Genomic DNA, 20,697 nt, shown 5'->3' on the forward strand with positions numbered 1-20,697 from the left:
CTGAGGTCTATGCTGTCACTTGTGTCAATAGAGACACACTGAACAGAGTTGCTGTCACTGACAGGCCTGATGAGAGATATATGACTAAAATGTTAAAGTATCATCTTCCACTCGGCCGTCAGGGTCGAGGTTTCCAACTTCAAAGCTAGCTTGCAAAACCAGGAATGACCTGCTGAATCGGTGGGATTTCCCTCTGCAGATCATCAATCTTCCCTCTCAACTCTTGATGAAATAAAGGATGCAAGAAAGAACTCTAACCTTCCCTTGAAAGAGCTTTGGGCACACCACCACTGCACATATTGAGACTTTGATGGATCAGAGAGCAGAGGCTGCTCCGGGCGGTAAGGTCCTTTGCAGAGGCAATTGGTCTTTCACAGAGAGCCAGGATGTGGCAGCCTGATGCCAGTATTCTCCTAGGTTAGGCTAGGACTTTCCAACTGTAATAAAGAGGGAAATGATGCTGGCCTGGTAAAGAAGTAACCTCTCTATTAGAGGGACATGCGGGCTGGGCTCAGGAGAGCTGCCCCCAAACTGGAGTGGATGTCATCCCACAGTTGTTAGTATTTCTCTCCACTCTCTCTGTGTTTATGGTGCTGATGAATGTCAAACTGTGGACTGACATTGTCATTCATCCCTGTCTCCTGCTGTTGGTGATGACAGATTTGATATGCCAAAGTCGGTGTTTAGTATTTATGAGGAGTTGTATGGGCACAGTTTCTTTACATTGTTTCTCAATTGTTTACACTCGTTTTCTGAAAGCATACCTCATATTCTCAGAACACACAGATCCAAAAACACACACACACAAAAGGCAAAACTCCACAAATATCTTGCAAGATGAAAGTCTGCCTTCAAAACAATGTTATGGCTTCTCAAAATAGTATTGTGTTCAAATGACAGACACAGACACACCATCATATGAATAGACATTTCTAAGAACCAACTGAACACTGATGTGCCCGATGTAAAATACTATGAAAGGAAAACACTGGTATGAATTAGTTATCAGGAGACTTCTGCCTTCTGTTACACTAACTACGTATATACATACTGGGAAAAAAAAGTTTGGAAACTTGTGTTTGGTGGATTATTTCTCTGTTGTTACAATGCTAATTGGCATTGTATTTTACATCGTTGGAAAGCCTGTTTATTTACCTTCACAATGATGTCCAACTTGAAAGGATCATGCATTTGTGGGATGAGCAGCACAGCTGATTGTGTGGGTAGTGCCCAAGAAAAATTTGCCAAAATAAACAGGGTTTCCAACGATGTAAAATACAATGCCAATTAGCATTGTAACAGTGAAATAATCGACCAAATACAAGTTTCCGAACTTTTTTTCCCCAGTTTAGATAGATAGATAGATAGATCTATATTATCATGTCTTTATACTCGTGTAGCACTGTGTACTCAACCACTTATGAATTTACAATGAACTAAGATCTTTCACGATATTTTGGTTTTGACTCAAGAGCGAATGACACGCAGCGAATAAGGCTTAAAGAGAACACCTCCTTTTATTACAATACAGGAAAAACAAACATGTAAACCCAGTTCAGTTCTTTTCAGTTCTCCTCAGTTCAGGAGTGTGGTGTGCGTGAATATTGTCGTTACTACCCGGGTAGTGTGTTAGTTGAGATCATGTGCTTACGGTATCTGTTCTGAAGTTGAAGGTTGTTGTCGCTCCACAGTAGGCGGGATACTGTTCCTGCACCTCCTGGATGGATCCTGGCTCGCCAAAACTGGATCATCTCTTCTCAAACCTGCACACAGATCATTTTGTTACCATTAGTAACCATATTTATCTTACTCTTTCTCAGTATAAGTGACTTAATTCAAATAATTTTAAATTGAATAACACTACTTAAAAATACAGAACAGAAAAAACAATTAATATACACCCATATTATTTTAAATGCATTCATATCTTACATTTCACTGTTTATCTTCGGTGAACACACTAACCACAGTTAAACCAGTTTCTCACTAAAAAATCAGCAGCAGTGTTGTAGTCTGACTGCACTCTTTGTGGGTTGCATAGTCATTTTTGACTAACATTTAATCTTTGGTTATTTGAGGCAGCCGCCACTGATGTATACTGCATGCAACAGTACTTTGTAGGCTGTAAGCTGCATTATGTACTAAAAGTAAAAAAGAAAAAGTATGTGATTTGGAACATAGCCCAAGGCTTTCCCTGCTCTTCCAATCCGCCTCTAGCTCCTCACCTGTGGCCTTTTCATTTCTAAAGCTCTGATTGCTAATGGAATAATTGTGCAACATGTTTTTGCCCTTGTGAGGAGTCAGAGAGGATAGTACAAAATGAAAGTTTAGCATTTTGTTCCACGAGAACACAAAAGATTAACCTTGAGTGTAGTGTTTCGAAAAAAAGTGTGGTTTAGAACTGCGATGTGAGTGTGAAGCAGTAAATGTGCTTGTATTTTAGCAGAATTGGTTCAGTGGGTTGGTACATGAGTTCTAGGTTGTGGTCATTGTGTTTCAAGTACCAGTGTTACTGTGAGCCCTCCACTCATGGGACTTAATGGCCTGATTATTCGAGGATGCCTGCAAATTCCCAATCCACAACTATGAACAGATAAAACTAAAGAGCCCCACTAGAAGGCTTGAAGCCTGTGTGAAATAAAAAGAGCTATTATTGTAGCCCACTTTCACAACACTGAGATAGGAGGAACTTCTGTGACGTCTATCTCACATCACTCCCCCTGGATTACAAGTCTCATGAATTGTGCAGAGCTGCCGCTGCAAAGCGGTGATGTTGTGACACTGAATCTCACAAACACAACAGCAGCAATGAAGCTTAAAAGCATATATCAGCGGCTGCATCTGGATACAATCTAATGCATGCGTTTCAAAGCATCTTTTGCATCACTTACTTTCCTATTTGTAATGTGTTGAGCAAACCTGCTTTGAGCCTTTGATTGTGGCTACACTTTCACCGATGGCTCACATCAAACAAGCCTCATGGCGAGGCAAATTCACAAGTTTTTACAAGGTGTAACTTTCGCTGATAATCTGTCGACTGATGAGTCATTTCTCCATCTTTCCCTGAGAAATGTAAATGCTCGGTACAAAATTACCTGTGACCACTCATGAATCATGCTGGAGTCTTTCTCCACGGCCAAGAGGAGGACACGCTAATCAGATGTCTCATTTTCCTGAAGGCTTACACCTAATTAGATATCTTATTGCCGTTTCTTTTCTTTTCTCCGTTACACCCACACGATCAGAGAATAAGCAGCTGATTGCCTGAACACACAGTCTTGTAAACAATGGAGAAAAGCAGCAAGCATATAGAGTAATTAATACTGTATATATTGTGTTTAGGGCTGTCGATTAAAAAATGTCATCTTAATTAATCGCAAATTAATCTCACATTTTTTATCTGTTAAAAATGTACCTTAAAGGGAGATTTGACAAGTATTTAATATTCTTATCAACATGGGAGTGGGCAAATATGCTTGCTTTATGCAAATGTATTTATATATTTAATATATACTGTATATCTCAAATCATAACATGGCAAACTGCAGCCCAACAGGCAACAACAGCTGTCAGTGTGTCAGTGTGCTGACTTGACTATGACTTGCCCCAAATGCATGTGATTATCATAAAGTGTGCATGTCTGTAAAGGGGAGACTCGTGGGTACCCATAGAACCCATTTTCATTCACATATCTTGAGGTCAAAGGTCAAGGGACCCCTTTGAAAAATGGCCATGACAGTTTTTCCTTGCCAAAATTTAGCGCAAGTTTGGAACGTTAATTACCCTCTTTTACGACAAGCTAATATGACACGATTGGTACCAATGGATTCCTTAGGTTTTGTAGTTTCATAGCAGTTCACTCTAGCTTTAAAACTGGGCCCGCTACAACCTCCAAAAGATTGATTGCGTTAAAGAAATTAGTGGCATCAAAACAAATTTGCGTTAACGTGTTATTATCATGTTAACTTTGACAGCCCTACTTGTGTTATATTTTGTCTGTTGAGTTGACGGCTGAATTTATCGTTTTAGAAAGCAAAAAGTTTGTTTGGGTGGCATCTTTGCCCTGAGGCAACAGAGTTTTTATATAGGCAAGCTGTAATGAGCAAAACCTCTCACCCACAAGAAAACCCTCCATGACATGTCGTCACACTGTTAGCACTAACACAGAGGTGACTTGCAGTGTGTGTAAGATTTTTCTTTTATGAGTAGGCTTTAATAATCACAATTTTTATTTAAAGGTCCAGTGTGTAGGATCTGGCGGTATCTAGCGGTGAGGTTGCATATTACAAACAACTGAAGCCTGAAGTCAACTGAAGTTGTTGTAAGAGTAGCGTAGGTCATTTGGAGCAGAGCCAGTGCATAGAGTGTGTGTGTGTACGTGGGAAGTGAGAGGCGAAGAAAGAGTTAGGGAGTGGCAGCGACAGCAGCGAGTAACGTTATCGACTCGTTTTGTCCGTTCTGGGCTATTGTAGTAGAAACATGGTGTGCAACATGGCAGGCTCCATATGTAGATATAAACGGCTCATTCTAAGGTAACGAAAACACAACTATTATTATTTTCTGGTGATTATACACTAAAGAAAACACAGTTATTAATATTATATTGCATTTCTGCCAATAGATCCCCCTAATTGTTACACACTGGTCCTTTAAGAGAAGTCACACAGTTGTGAGACAGCAGACCCCCAAAAAAACATTTAACACCGACACATTTTCCTCTCACACAGGTGTGATTGAAAACCTGCACACTTATCTCTCCGACTGTATACAGTTATTGGAGTTGACGAGGTGTTATAAAGCTGCTGTTTCTAAGCAACAGGCTGATTGCAACTTTACAGGGATTCTAATTAAGTTACATGTCACTCAAACCAGTCTTTTCATTCTAGTCATAACACGTCGGCATGACAAAGGAAAATGACACGCTCAGTAAAGATCATTATCATTTTCTATTTTGGCGTGGAGCTCTGTGTCTTTCATCTTCAGTTGGCATATAGAGACAATCACATCACATTAATCACATAGTGAAGTATATGATTATAAGATAAGGCAGTATGGGGGTTCAGTGTGTTGCTGCTGTGATGGAGTTGGTGTTGATTCAAGTAAAGGATTTAGAGATTATTAAACATCAGCATTGGCTTCTATTGCTACAAGAGTATGTTTAAATATGCAAATGAGGTATTATCTTATCAAATATGTGCTAATCTGCATACATTTCCAGAGCAGAAATCCAGAAACACTGGTTAAAGCCACGTTCAAAATGATGTTTCATTTTGTTGACATATTCGAGTCAAAGGTTTTTACAGAGGGAATTTTAGATATCTCTTTTTTATCACTCCATAAATCAGAAAACACTGTCAACATCCATGTTTTTAGGAATAACATGTTCTATAAATCAGGGTATAAAAGATATATGAACAAATCTCTCTGTAAAAACCTTCAAAATATAGATACGAATGAAACTGGAATGTTTGGTGAATGTAATTGCCGCTGAAGTGGAGATTTCTGGGTAAGAGCGTGAGAGGAATAAGCCTTTAAAGATATGTATCGTAAAATTCCATACATTTTGCAAGATACTACAGATGAATAGGGTCAAAAATTAACTAATAGATATCACAATGAAACTTCCCCAGCTGATTACTTACATTAAGACAATTATTTTTTGTATTACAAGTAGGGCTGTCAAAGTTAACGCGATAATAAGGTGTTAAACGCACTTACATACTTACATCATATGAACCTAGAAAAACCTAAGGAATCCATTGGTACCAGCCATGTCATACTAGCTTGTCACGGAGGAGGTTAAATAACGCTCCAAACTTACGCAAACTTTTGGCGAGGAAAAACTGTCATGGTCATTTTCAAAGGGGTCCCTTGACCTCTTCTCTGACCTCTGTTTTGTTTTGTTAATTGATTTCCAATAATACATATATACATACATTACACATATACTCCCATGTTGATAAGAGTATTAAATACCTGACAAATCTCCATTTACGGTACATTTTGAACAGTTAAAAATGTGTAATTAATTTGCGATTAATCACGATTAACTATGGACAATCATGCAATAAATCCCAATTAAATATTTTAATCAATTGACAGCCCTAATTACAATTTTTCTGAAATGTAATGTTTAAATATGCAAATGAGGTATTATCTAATGCCATCTTTTGGTAAATTTAGGAGAAATCTACAGACGCAAATAGACAAAGTGTGATAAAATAAACACCTAAATGTGTATTACACTAGTCTGAAAGAAGACGTTTTATGGAAGCAAAATAGCACAAAATTGTGCAGCGCATGAAAAAATATTCTTGCCTGGGGTGTCTCGCCTTGACAACAAACAAGGCGATGTGTTTTCAGCCTCGTCTCTTGACACGAATTTGTTAAAAATACAACAGTGTCTGTGATTCCTCTGCATTGCCGTGCCAGCGCTGAGGAAACATTCAAAGGCCACTCAGTGGGACGCATTGCCAAAGATGCACCGCTCGCTGTGAGGAAAACATGATTACATTCGGAAACAAAAACCAACAAGCTCAGATCGTGCACCTGACGGATGCCTGTGTGAGAGCCGATACTGTTCCTTCGTAACCAATAAACCGTAAACCGTGCTGAAGGATCTGCTATAATGAGGGTGGAATTGAAGGCTTGCCTTCCGAAATGAGACGTCTGTCATTTGGAAATATATGACATCTTCACTGCCAGAATGACATGAACATAAAATCCAGTATGAGTCACTATCAACATTATGAGTCATCTTTGAGACATACAGCATATATATATATATTGCTTTTGGAGGATTGGATCCATGAAAAGTGAAGAGGATAGTATGCCATTTTGGAAAGAAAATATTCACATCAAACCATAAGAAGCATCAAAAAAGACACAAAAGCTCAATACAACTCTGAAGACGCGTTAAACATCCTCAACATCAAACTCTATGTGGACTTGTTCAATAAAACCCTCCATTAGGTTTCCAAGTTCAAAGTGATTGAATAAAAAAGCCTTTAATTTAACGTTAAATTAAAGTTTCTAATAGTAAATGAATAATATATATATTTTTTTTATTAAAATTACTTTAAATGGAGACGTTCTTTCTTTTTCTGGAAATCAACAACTGCTTTCAAACTAACTAACTAACATAACAGAACATTATCTCTATTTTTTTCGTCACAACGGCTGTTACATAGACACGTAGAGTTCCTTTTAGGCTCTAATATTTCAATGGTTCTAACTGTGGTGGATGTTAATTATGCCTTTGTGATATTGCCCTGCTTCACTGACTGCTTTGACTGACTTACAAAGAACTACATTTAGCAGTTTAGCGGCATAATATAACGACAGGAAGTAAGTCAGAATTTGGATTCGCACTACATTACTCTGACATTTATAATTGTTGTCAATTAGAGCTGCAACAATTATAATATTGATTTTGATTCCAGCTTCTCATTTGTGAGGATTTGTTGTTTTTCCTCTGTTTTATTTCATTGTAAATTGAATATCTTTGGGTTTTGGACTATTGATCAGACAAGACAAGACATTTTGGAAGATGTGACCTTGGACTGAGAAACTGGGATGGACATTTTTTTTCACTTTTTTCTTATCGCTGTAAGTGGATCGACAACCAAAACTCAGGGACTGGAGAAAGTGGAGCAACATCCTCACCGCTCCAAGCTACACACCTTCACCAAATGGTACATGTCGTCCGGCACAACTCACCGCCTCTGGAAACTACCTAGAAACTTTTAATCTAACCGTTGTCAAATCTAAAATGAAGACAGATTCAGCAACTGCATGGCTTATCTCTTGCACAAAATGTTTTCAGAAACACATTTCGGTGAACTATTTTCATTAAGCAAGAGAGGAAAGTTTCCAAAAGAGCCGTCATGTTGGTTCCAGTTTGAAAGCTGGGAGCAGCAGCACAAGAGGGAAAGCGTTCGTCCAATCAGGTGCCTTGTGTCTAGTGGCAGCCCATCAAGCGTCAAATGCGACGAAGCGAGGCGATCCCTCGCGATAAAAAAAAAGCCCCTGTGGACATTTACCATAACACATCTCTGCTTTACTGAATAAAGTTGATGCTGCTGCAAGAACGAGACACAGATTTGTTTTGCAGTCGTCTCAGGGACTTCATCATCCCTAACTAATAAAATAAATCTTAAAAATGTTCAGGAAAATTGGGGAATTTAAAGAGCATGTTTACAAGCAGAGGATTTGATTGTTTATTGTGTTCACATCTTGTTTTCCTGCCTCACAGAGTGGCCATACTAGAGATGCCCTCTGCACTGTTGCCCCTGATTTTTTCAGCCGGGGGATTTGTCTCTGCAGTTCATAGGACCTGACCACACTCCACTAAACAAACTTTATACTAAGAGCAGACTTTCCGTGTCCTTTCTGCCGCCTCACTTTCCCATTCATCTCCTGCTTTTCATCATTTTTTCATCAACACCACTTCCCTCACTCTGCGGTGTTATGGAACAACCGCTTCCTCCTGTACCTTCTCGCCTCCTTTTCAGCTTCGGTCTATTCATCAGGGCTATTTTCTTTCACTTCCTCCTTTTTCAGCAGAGGTGAAAGAAATCGTTAGTGAAAGAGAACAAGAAAGAGAGAGACAGCAAGTGATAAAAGCAAAATAAGAAGAGCAAGGTCAGACCGTACTTTGCTATTATGCATATCTGTCTCTCTCTCTTTGTCGGTTCCTTTCAATTTAGAGCAGTTTTCGCTTTGGATTTGCAATTTAAGATGTTCTCTTCTAGACTTGAATAAATCTGCTCCTTAAAGCAGTATGTGGATACTTCTTTCGCACACCTCTTGCACTCCAATATGTTGTTCATTTAAATTTTCAGTTAAAGCATTTTACTCTTTTTTTGGCACCAAGTATCTTCCGTAAAGGCGATGTTGAAAAATGAATTCAGGGGTGCGTGCTATTCCGCAATCTTGCTGTTTGTATCGTTTTATTTAAAATGAGAACCCTCGCTCTGTGGCTGAGAAAATGGTTGTCCTGTTGCATCATGGGAGCTGGAGAAAACGAGAAAGTAAATTAGGTCCATCATGTTGGTTACAGTTGGAGGAGCACTGACACTCTCATTATCTGGTTCCAGTCTGCGTGAGGGAGAAATTGATGGAAAATGTTCAGGAAAGTCATACGATCTGGAGCGAGTCGGAGCAGTTTGAGTGTAAAAGTGTCTCGACCGGACATCATCTCATTCATAAATATGTTGTGGATTTGGTGGAGTAGGCTCACACAAAACACACCCAATAAAACCAAAAGCGCCACTGAAGAAAGAGCTCCTCTAAAGAATGTTTTATATACAGTAGCTTGATCTAAGAGGCTGAGTTTATCTCCTCCTGCGTTGGCCTCTTTTCGGCTATGACTGTGCATGTGAATAATTCATAGCGAGGGAGTGTAGTGGGTGAGAGCGAGCAGAGAGGCAATATCAGCACTGCCTTAACCTTGGGCTGGCAGCCACAGGTTTCTGCTGAAAGGTGAGATTCAATTAGAGGAGGAGAGGAATATCTTATCCTCTGCTTGGTTCTTCCTCCCCTGCAGCTCAACAGAGTTGTTTGTAAGAGAGGTTAACAACAGCAGGAAGCAGGTAATCAATAATAACTAATGAGCGTGTTCAGAGATACAGCACCATTAGATGCACACAAGCAACATGTGAATGTGGAAATGTGGAAATATTTGACGGCGTTATTGTTTTAAGTGCAGGGTTGCTAAAATCAATTGAAATTAACGATGTTTGTGTTTTTCTGATAATAATATGAACTGATAGGAGGTGAAGATCTTGATGTCTCTAACTGAGATATTTTACCGCATAATACTGAAACTTTAAATAGTCACATTAAATCAGGAGGTTACTTTGAGGAAGGGAGATGAGGAAAAAAAGCCCTTTATCTTAGACATAGAGTATGTTGCAACTGATGTTCTTTTTTTGGTTTTGTATTAGGACTGGCAATCGATTAAAATATTTAATCGCTATTAATCGCATGATTGTTCATAGTTAATCACGATTAATCACGATTTTATTTGTTCAAATTGTACCTTAAATGGAGATTTGTCAAGTATTTAATACTCTTATCAACATGGGAGTGGGCAAATATACTTGCTTTATGCAAATGTATGTATATATTTATTATTGGAAATCAATTAGCAACATAATTGCATATCATAAAGTGGGCATGTCTCTAAAGGGGAGACTCGTGGGTACCTAGAGAACCCATTTTCCGGTCAAGGGACCCCTTTGAAAATAGCCATGACAATTATTCCTTGCCAAAATTTAGTGTAACTTTTGGAGCATTATTTACGCTCCTTTGCGACAAGCTAGTATGACACGGTTGGTACCAATGAATTTCTTATCTTTTCTAATTTCATATGATACCAGTATCTTCACTCTAATTTTAAAAATTTAGCCCACTACAACCTAAAAAATCGCAAGTTGCAATAATGCCTTAAAGAAATTAGTGGCGTTAAAACAAATTTTCGTTATCGCATTATCATTGCGTCAACTTTGACAGCCCTATTTGTTTGTACTGTTACTATACTGTTTGTACATGTAGGCTATTACCGGAACATGCATATTTAATTTTTTTGATGTTTGATAAATAATGGTGTTGTAATCCCATGTAATCGATTGGACGAATATATCTGCTATCGGCAATTGGCTGAATACATTGCTGCATCGTTGTTGTTTTTTTGGGCGACTTTTTGGGTGATGTTTGTCATTTTATTTTGCTAATTTAACGGTCTGCCTCCGAAGAACGAGAGCCGCTCAGCAGGCAGAGAGAGAGAGAGAGAGAGAGAGAGAGAAAGAGAGAGAGAGAGAGAGAGAGAGAGAGAGAGAGGGAGAGAGTAAACAACGTGCAGAGCCGTCATATTTTCAGTTCTAACTTGGTTGATGATTGTTGGAAAGACTAACCAGTGCGGCAATCGTCCATTGTTGGGCTGACAATTTGCCGGTTGGAAAATTTTAACATATCGCCCAACCCTAATAGGTCAAATGTTCGGCATGGAGCCGGTTGGCTTTGCTTAGCAAAAAGACTCAAACGAAAGGGGTGTGCAAGCATACATAAGAACCCACAAAATAAAAAATAAAAAAAATCTGCCTACCAGCACCTTTAAAGCTCAACAATTAACATGTTGAATCTTGTTTGTTTAATCTGTACAAAAATGTATTTCAGCCCCTGACAAACGATATAGGTCAGCCTGTGCGTGGACACTGTAACACCACAGAGCTGCCCAGCTCTTTCTGTTAGCAAAGCTGTAAATCGCAGAAGACACTTAACCGAGGAGTGACACTGATGAGCAACACTTGTGAACCCCTGCTGATAAATTATGGTCAATTTGTGCAAAGAGCCGATAAAATACTTTACTGATTACTGATTGCACCTTCAGGCACAGACAGTTAGGGTTTAAATAGCTTAGTGAGGAGACATAAAAGGGAAGCTGTGTGAACGTGTGCAGAAGTGAGAAGTTTCCTGCATGCTTTATCGTCATTTTGCACCACTCTTCCGCTCCTGCTTTTGGGAACTATTTGGTCGAACAGTAACAGTTTATAGATTATTTTCTTCTACATTTTTATGTGCAATTCAGTCCCAACACATTCAGCGCTTATTGATCAGCTTCACAGACTAAACAAGCAGGGATCCTTAAACTATCACAAGCCATCACTCAACCAGATTGCACAGTTATTTCCAGATTGCCTGCATTTATCGCCTGCTTCTTCAACACCTGCAGGTGGCTTTATTGATGCCATTACCTCAGTCTCAGCGAATAGGATGATGCTTTAAAGTGTTCGGCTCATCGGGACGAGTGACAGACGCTCAGATTTAATCAGGTGACAGAAAGGAGGGCAGGACACGCATTACATTTCTTTCTTCAAGGAGAAATAAAATGCATTATTGTAGCTTTAAATATAGCTTCTAATGCCGGTGCTAAACAACATTACAGATTTTGTCTGGATGATGTCTTTTATAGTCTGTACGAGAGAAGGCGTCAGATTATTCAAGATGAGTCACATGCAGGGAGAAGGGATGAACAGGTTGGATGAGTGATCCTCAATTTAAGTACCATTGCAGGCGCCCTGTTATTGTTGTGTTAGCTCAGGTCTTTCCTCTCTGTCTGCCTGCTTCCCACCCACTCTGTCTTTTAATAGTCTTTATGCCTGTTGAAGGATAGGATGCAGGCTGGTAATGGATAGAAGTTGAAGACTAGGAGTGTGGGAGAAGACACAGAGCGCTACAACAATGCCCATTAATCTCTATTATATTCAGAGGCGAACATATGGACACGACAATGGCGACAGAGCACCTCCGAGGCACACGAAACAGGCTGCGCATTAATAAACCACAACGAAAAGGGGCGCCAGCTGCATAGACAGGCTTTAAAAGTTTTAATATATTTGCCAACAAATTAACAGACTTCGACCAAGCAGTTACATAAATCTAAAAATGTAGCGTCAGTGGTTGTTTGAAGCGAAGGGTTGTTTTTAATCTGTGCCTGGGGAAAGCCAATAAATGCAGACAGGTTCAGTCAGCAAGTGTGGTGGGCTATTTACCTATTCTGTCTGTCAGTTCTGCCATTTGTTTACTTCGGTGCCTGGCTATCAGCTCTCAGCAGCGCCTGTGCAATTTTCGCTCTGTGCCTTGGTTTCCTAGATAGGTCTGCGAAAGGCCCTGGAGACCAGCTAAACACTTTAACATTCATGCACCTTTGCATGGACACTTCCGCACAGACCACACACAGGAATGCAAGCACGGAAGGAAATATATATAAAATGTCCACATATACTGTACGCACTCACCGACCGAAGCAGAAAGAAATCAAAGCGTCCGATAAAGCTCATCACGTCCGCTTGGCTTTGCAAGAAGAAAGGGAAGTTAGTTCTTCAGTAAGCATGTCATGTAATAGGGTTTCTTAAGAAGTTGGGGAGGATTTCAAACAGATGGAGGCACTAACGGCAAAGCTGAATGTGATGGAAAAGGTCAAACTGACTCTCTCTGCAAAATCGTGCTCCAGGAAATCCGTTTCTTAACTTGGAGCCAGCGAAGCATAAAATCACTGCTAACAGGACATCAATTTGTGCTGTGACTAACACTCAGTATATTTACTTTTTACTTAGGACCTATACAGAGCGGCAGCAGTTTTCTGCCTTGTTTGATTTAGTCTGAATTTACACTTTGATAACTGGTCTGGTGCAAGGGTCACTTTTGGATATCATGCACAATTAATTGAATATTAATCACGATCACGATTTTGGCTTCCCAAGAAAACTCAGCTGCATATCGAATCAAGCGTATTGCTGGATATATTACTCATTTTGACTTTCAAAACGTACAATAGCAGGAATTTAGCACAAAATGTAAGTGAAAGCAGTCTGTTTATTTAATGTGAAAGTGCAATAAAAAATATTCTGTCCCTAAAAAACAAATAAATAAGCATGATAAATAATTGAGATTTCAATATTGATCAAAATAATCGTGATTATCATTTTGGCCGTAATCATGTAGCCCTATCACGCACTTTTTCTTCTTTCCAGGGTGAAAAGGTGATGTATTCATTACATCCTGCTGATGCAAACCCTTAGCAAGGTGCAACACACCCAAAAAGACAGCATCCTCCTCCTGTTCCCATGGTAACTAGACAATGAATAACTGGCATCAGGTGAACGTGGCATCAGGTGAAGTCATCCCTCTCTGTCGCTCCCTTTCGTCTCACAAACTATCACTCCTGTCCATCTGCTTCCTCCGCGACCTCCCGACAATGAGAGGCTACAGTTGCCATGGAGATAACGACGGCACTGTCTCCATTAATGAAATTTAGTTAAACATCCCTACACATGGGCTCGCATCTGAGCAGATGGCAAATTCCACAAAGATCATCATTTAGTTTCTCCCTCCTGCAGATCACAGTTAGTGTTCATGACTGTTGTTTGTGCAGCCGGGCACTGATTTGTTGCAATATTATGATGTGATTGGACAATTTTAGCAGGGGTAAATTGGGTGTTTACATAGCTTTAAACATGATTAAAACAATGGAAAACAGTTAGGCTATCAATGCTAAAATGTTCCTCCTCTAATAACAAACTATTATGGCAATATTGGAGATCCAGCCGCTGAGGTTGCTTGAGGTTAAACACTCATTACCAAACAGAAGAGTATCATCTTTAATTCCAAAGTGACAAAACACCAATCAATGGAGCGCTCTTATTTACTTCCTTAACATGTTACAAGATCCTCAAAAAGCCCGAGAACCATCCGGTCCTATTTGAAGCATAAGGGTGCTTTTGGGGTTAAATGCCCGCAGATTAAGGCAAGTGTTGCAGCAGAAAATCAAAGCAAGTTTGGTTTCCACTTTGGGGCTGGAGGAGCAGTTTGTTCCGAGAGAGGCTAAAAAAAGGACATGATGAAAAAAAAATCCCTTCATTTAGAAAAAGATTAATCGCACCCTTTTCTGCACAGAGTTAAGTTCCAAGTTGATGTAACACCAGTGCAAGAAGCTACAAAGAGATGACTCTACAGTTCATGTGTGTATAATTGATTAGAGGGTATAACCATTAACAAGACAGCAGGCATAGGAACTGACATGATACGACATTAATCATCCTGCGTGAGCCCTGAGATCGATATGTAACAATTAAATGACTCAATGCCTTCAAACTTTTGTTTTTTCTGTTTTTTTTCACCCGTTTTATTCACCAATTCGTGCATACACATGTGGACAATTTGGACATATTACAAAGACAACAGATGATAAGGTTATTGATTTTCTGTAACAGGGGACAGCATGTGAAAACAAAAAATATTAGACTCTTTAAAGTCGGAAGCATTTCTATTGCCTCCGCACGGCTCTCAACATGGTGACGTCTGAGCCGGCAGCTCACACCTAACAGTGCTACTCAGAACAGAGACGTAGTCACCATGACATCACCCATTGACATGTGGACTGCTGTTTTGAAGTCTTGAGTTTGGCATTTTGGCCGTTGCCATCTTGGCTTTTTGCAACCAGCAGTGACACGAGAGGGTGGAGCTAAGTACCCCCAAACGCTGAATAAGACATTTTCAGGTGACCAAAACTTTCATGAACTAACACACTGTGAAAGGGTTAAAGTTGTAAGACAAAAACACAGACAACTCCCAGACGGGACAACTCGGTGGTAGCGACCTGTCAATCATAAGGTAGCCACACCCTAAAGCATACTCTGCTTTATGGTCTATTTGACTCTAAATGGGACCATAATTTACTAAATGAACATCAAGACTTGAAACCATAAACTCATGTTTACAATGTTTACTGAGGTAATAAATCAAGTGAGAAGTAGGGTCATTTTCGAATAGACTTCTATACAATCAGACTTCTTTTTGCAACCAGAGGAGTCGCCCCCTGCTGGCTGTTAGAAAGAATGCAAGTTTAAGGCACTTCCGCATTGGCTTCACTTTTCAGACCCCGGAGTTGCCCACTGATAGCAAATAATTGTTTGCTGCTATATTAATGCTCTGGATATCATGTAGAGCTACTTTAGTTGCTAATTCACGCAGGAAGTGGAAATAATATTGAGGCTATTACTTTCCTCCTCACCTTTTTCTTATTCCAGAATATTCTGAGGCAAATTTTGCACAAGCATGAAAGCCGGAGCTGAAGGTGCTTGAGGTTCTGTCGACACCCGGGAGGCCGAGGCTACAAAGCAGTTAGCCCTCAGGATAGTGCCAGGAAAACATATGGTATGCTGCCAGTCAGCGGGAGACAGATCGTCCCTATTCCAACCTTTCATATAATTGGTGTATTTGAAGGAGAGAAATGTGCTCTCCGTTTCCAGCCACTACCCAGATTTCTGCAGGGGTACTCTTTTTCTCAGCATGCCGACAGTAAAGAGTGATGCATTATCCAAGCGCACCTGGACTATGGTGTGAATACCGTCGCTGTTTGGCACCAAAAGCATCTTTCCGGAGCTGTAGTGTTTTGTACTCATGAGTAATGTTGAATTGGTCGAACTACCGAAGGGCGTAATTGAAAGAGATACAATGTCCCCTGTATACTGTCTGTTAATCACAGGTATCCCAGCTGTTAAAGTCCATGTAATGGGACTCACACGAGAAGAAATGAGGAGCCAAAGTCAAAGCCGCTGAGGAAGTGACGGCGATTTTATCATTCACCTTTCACCTGGCCGTGCAATTAAATAAGCCAGTCATCCCCAAAGGCAAACATGGATTTCTCCTTGTGACTAATTACTGGATGTATTTAGAAGTCAAGGAGGCAGAAATAGAATTAGCCGACACATCACACACACATCTCCACGCTGCCTGTTACCCACAGAGACAGGAGGACTGAAGCTGGCAGCGTCCTGCGATCATGGGGCATTATGAAATCATCATGACAATGAAAATTGGTATCAAGAGACCAAATTGACTGCCTCCGTCTATCAGCTACAGGAGCCTCTCCGGTGTGATTCTTTCTAAAGTGACGAGGCACTAAACGCTCTCACTCTCTGATCTGGCAGCACAGTCGTTTCAGGTCTTTTGCACAATTTATCTCTTGATCTTCTAAAGGGGATGATTCTCTTAATAGTGGTAAGATAAAAGTGTTTGGAAACACTTCAGATGACTCCAAATGACAGCTAGTACACATGTGGAACCAATGAAATACATACTTGGGAACGTTTACAAGTGAGAAATATGAGTATGAAGAAAGAAAACGAGATGTTAGGAGATAAGACAAAATAACAACTTTTTATTTTAACTTTTAATTAATGAGCACCTACTGAATTATAGGAAACAGTAATATCATTACTGTGTAATAAAACAGGAAAAATGCAGTCACAGTGCCAATATTACAATTAAACTAGTTATGGTATAATGTATATACTTTAAAAAAAAAAAGAATTTACTTTGGGAAATTGTTAAAAGTTTTTTTTTTTTTCATATGGAGTACTTATTAACGTGTATGTTATTGTTGCTGGGGGAAAAAAAAACATTAGGCTAAGCTTAGGAAGATGGATCAATAGCTGCTATAAAAGTTATAAATATAGAAAAATATATTTACATTCAGTCAGAAACAAACTGTATTGGGATAAAGTATAGAATAGTACTCCACAAACGTCAATATATCATATTTATATCAGCTTTTAATAAAGATTTGTTTACTAAGTGAAAGTGCCACATGCATCATGACATAACTATAATAAGAAGTCATACAGTACAGACATACATCTGTTGGTTCCCTGTCTCCACCCTGTAATTACTTAACGGGTAACATCTGTATTTTTCAACCTGGACTCTATTTTTCCATGTCTTTGTGTCTGAGTGACTAACAGGGACAACAATTTCTGAATTGGTCTAGTAATGAGGGAGAGCGCTGTAACCGGCAGCTGCAAAACGAGCTTCGAGGGCAAGTGAGCAGCGTCATTTTATTGTTGCTTTCACTAAAAGTGCTTTTTTTTGCCACTGACAGGCTCAGATTTTTATAAGTTTCTGACAACATCATGGAAAGGACCCTACAGAGAAATAAAGTGCAAGTTCCGCTCAAGGAGAACTCTTGCAAAATCTGAATATCCGTATACTCTGGCTCTGATAAACACGGGCGTCCATCAAATTGAAAGACCTCGTCCACATTGTCGAAATCATCTAAATATTCAGCCATGACATTGAAAATCTATCTTAGATAACGCTAAGCTACGCTGTCTGTACTCCAACATAACTAACTCATGTTTATACCATAGATCTATTCCACTGTTGTCTTTTGGCAACACATCCCCTCGCCAAATTTCAAAACAAGACTTCTCCTTCAGCGAGACTCTTTCCATAATGTCAGACACTTATAATAACAATCAGAGCCTGTCATGGCAAAAACAAGCACTATTTGTGGACGTAAATGACGGTGCCAGCTTGCCCCAATAGCACCACATTGCAGCCCGTGAGCAGCTGCCGTCTACGTTGCTCTCCCTCAATACTAGACCAATTTCAGAAATTGTTGTCGTTATTAGTCAGTTAGACACAAAAACATAGGAAAATAGGGTCCAGGTTGGAAATCACCAAAGTTACCCTTTATGGGTAATTTAAAAAGCAATCATAATCTAAATGCAAATGTATTTACAACTGTTTTCCCTGCACTTCTTCCCTTGTACCCACTGGTATGTAACCAGTAAGTATCCCACTGGTGCTCTGTATGTGTTAAGAGTTTAATTTGTGGGCTGTAATCCAAAGTGTAACCAGATGCTGTACCCAATTTAAAACAGCAATTATGCCCTTTTATATGCACTTGTGCGTGTGTCCGTGTGGTGTATATGTATATATATTGTGTACTGGCAGATTTACTGTTGCGCATCATGTGTATAAGTGAGCCCTATTGAGTCTCCACCTGTCTAATGATCAGCCTGACAGCCAGTCGACGGGGAGGAACTGGGCAGCCACACCACGTGTTATTATAGAGATAATTGTGTTTAGAATTCAATACGCTAGATTCATTTCCTGCACCAACCATGTGCCATCTGAGAGTTTGAATAAAAATGATTTGAATCAAAACCCTGGCTGGTATATGTCGACTGAATGGGGATTTCTTTAATTAGATTTTAGAGTGCGCTGATAGACTTTCCCACATTTTGCATCTGCGTGTTGAGAATTCAGATGGACTTATTTCCGATCTCTAGTGGATTTGAAATGAAAGAATCTATACTAGGTAGATTTAACTGTGCCTCCATGTAATGTTTCTTCACTTGTGTGGAGGAAAAGTGCTCAGTGTTGGACTGACCTTCACAGAGATTAGAAATAAGACTCCTGTATTATTGAGATCGGAATGAAACGCCCATTCCCTGCCGACGCATAATTACTGGAAATGAGATCAGACTGCCTGCAGTGTGATTCACACTCAACCTCTTACAGAAATGCACACACGGACACTAAGCAGCATCGATTAATCTGTTGATTATTTTCTTGATTAATTAATTGACTGTTTGGTCTATAAAATGTCAGAAATTAGTGAACAATACTCATCATATCCCAGAACCCAAGTTGACATATTCAAATTGCTTGTTTTGTATAAAACCAATGTCCAGTTTACTGTCATGGAAGAATAAGAAAACAAGCATCTATTCACATTTGAGAAGGCACGAATATACATTTATTTTTATTACTATTTATTTTTATTTTTATTATTCTTAGACATGCTAGCAGCATGGCTTTAGGAATAGCAAGTGGTCGGTCCACCACTTTGGTCCGGACTGAAATATCTTAACAACTATTGGATGGATTGTCATGAAATTTTGTACAGATGTTCATGGTTACGAAACGATTTGTCCTAATTACATTAGTGACTGTATGATTTTTCCTCCAGCACCACCATGAGGTTCACATTTGTGGTTTTGAGTGAAATATCTCAACAACCATTACATGGACTGCCATGAAATTTGGTGCGGACATTCATGCTCCCCTTCAGGATGATTGATTGATGATACCTCAACCTTTCAAATAGCTCCATCATCAGGTCAAAATTTAGATTTGTCCAATACTTTGATTTCCCATAAGCCTTGGGTGCTCTGCGTGTTTAGTGCTGATTATCAAATGTTATTACACAGCTTTGTTCTGCAGTTCTAATGTTGGACTCTGGCGGACTTTTTTTGTGTCAAATGATTGATTTCTTAAGTAAGTAGCCGTGTAATAAGCGGGATATTGTACAGCTAGTAGGACATTGTTGTGAAATAAACCCCTTCAGGGCGATGCAAGACCACTGTTGGGGTTTATTTCACAACAATATCTTACTAGCTGTACATTAACCCTTACTTACCATGCTAACACAATATACTAAGATGGTGGACATGGTAAACATTATACCTGCAAAACATCAGGATGTTAGCATGCTAATATTAGGGCTGCAACTAACGATCAGTGTTTCCCAAAGCCCAAGATGATGTCCTCAAATGTCTTGTTTTGTCCACAACTCAAAGATATTCTGTTTACTGTCATAGAAGAGTCAAGAAACAAGAAAATATTCACACTTAAGAAAGCTGGAATCAAAGAATTTAGACTTTTTTTTCTTAAAAAGTTACTCAAACCGATAAATCGATTATCAAAACAGTTGCCGATTAATTGAATAGTTGACAACTAATCGATTAATTGTAGCAGCTCTAGCTGATATCAACATTTAGCTCAAAGCACCGCTGTGCTTTAAGCCTCACAGAGTCGCTAGCTTGGCTGTAGACACTTGTTGGTTAAAAAATTACTTTAACAATTTCCTGTCTATCAACTAATCGATCAATGAACTGATCATCTCAGCTCTAATGGACACATTCAGACCAAAATATACATTGTGTTTACACACATGCTTACAGAGCAGTTTCTCACTGCGTAGAACCAAATTTAACCTCAAACTGCCAGAACTGACACAAAGCAACAACAACAACAACAACACACTCCCACACTCATATCCTCAGATCCATAATGTCTAATTTAAACCTGGAGCACCCCTGGACCCGAGCAGATAAAAAGATCAGATACCAGATGCGATCAGTGCTGGGAAAAGAAATAAATCAATGGAGGACTCCTTCAGTTTAATAAAAGCACATACAAACCTCCGACATTTCATTAAAACCGACTGACTGATGTGGATCAGGTCAGTAGCGGTGGCGGGGAAATCACATCACCGCTGTAATGTCACAGGCTCCGTCTCAGGAGGTTTGGAAAAAGAAACACACACAAGCCAGATTAAAGCGA

At 39.5% G+C, this 20,697-nt stretch overlaps 2 long non-coding RNA genes across 2 annotated transcripts; one reads left to right on the forward strand and one right to left on the reverse strand.

Moving 5' to 3' along the window:
- Nucleotides 1-1,492: 1,492 nt before the first annotated feature.
- Nucleotides 1,493-20,663, reverse strand: LOC119474691. The gene is made up of 2 exons (XR_005203618.1): nucleotides 20,556-20,663; nucleotides 1,493-1,763 (listed from the first exon to the last, which is right to left on the reverse strand). It is a non-coding gene; the product is annotated as an uncharacterized LOC119474691 (long non-coding RNA).
- LOC119474693 lies at nucleotides 7,706-17,530 on the forward strand. The gene is made up of 3 exons (XR_005203620.1): nucleotides 7,706-7,837; nucleotides 16,058-16,065; nucleotides 17,493-17,530. It is a non-coding gene; the product is annotated as an uncharacterized LOC119474693 (long non-coding RNA).
- Nucleotides 20,664-20,697: the final 34 nt, after the last annotated feature.

This window comes from Sebastes umbrosus, chromosome 16 (genome assembly GCF_015220745.1).
Source record: "Sebastes umbrosus isolate fSebUmb1 chromosome 16, fSebUmb1.pri, whole genome shotgun sequence".
NCBI lineage: Eukaryota > Metazoa > Chordata > Actinopteri > Perciformes > Sebastidae > Sebastes > Sebastes umbrosus.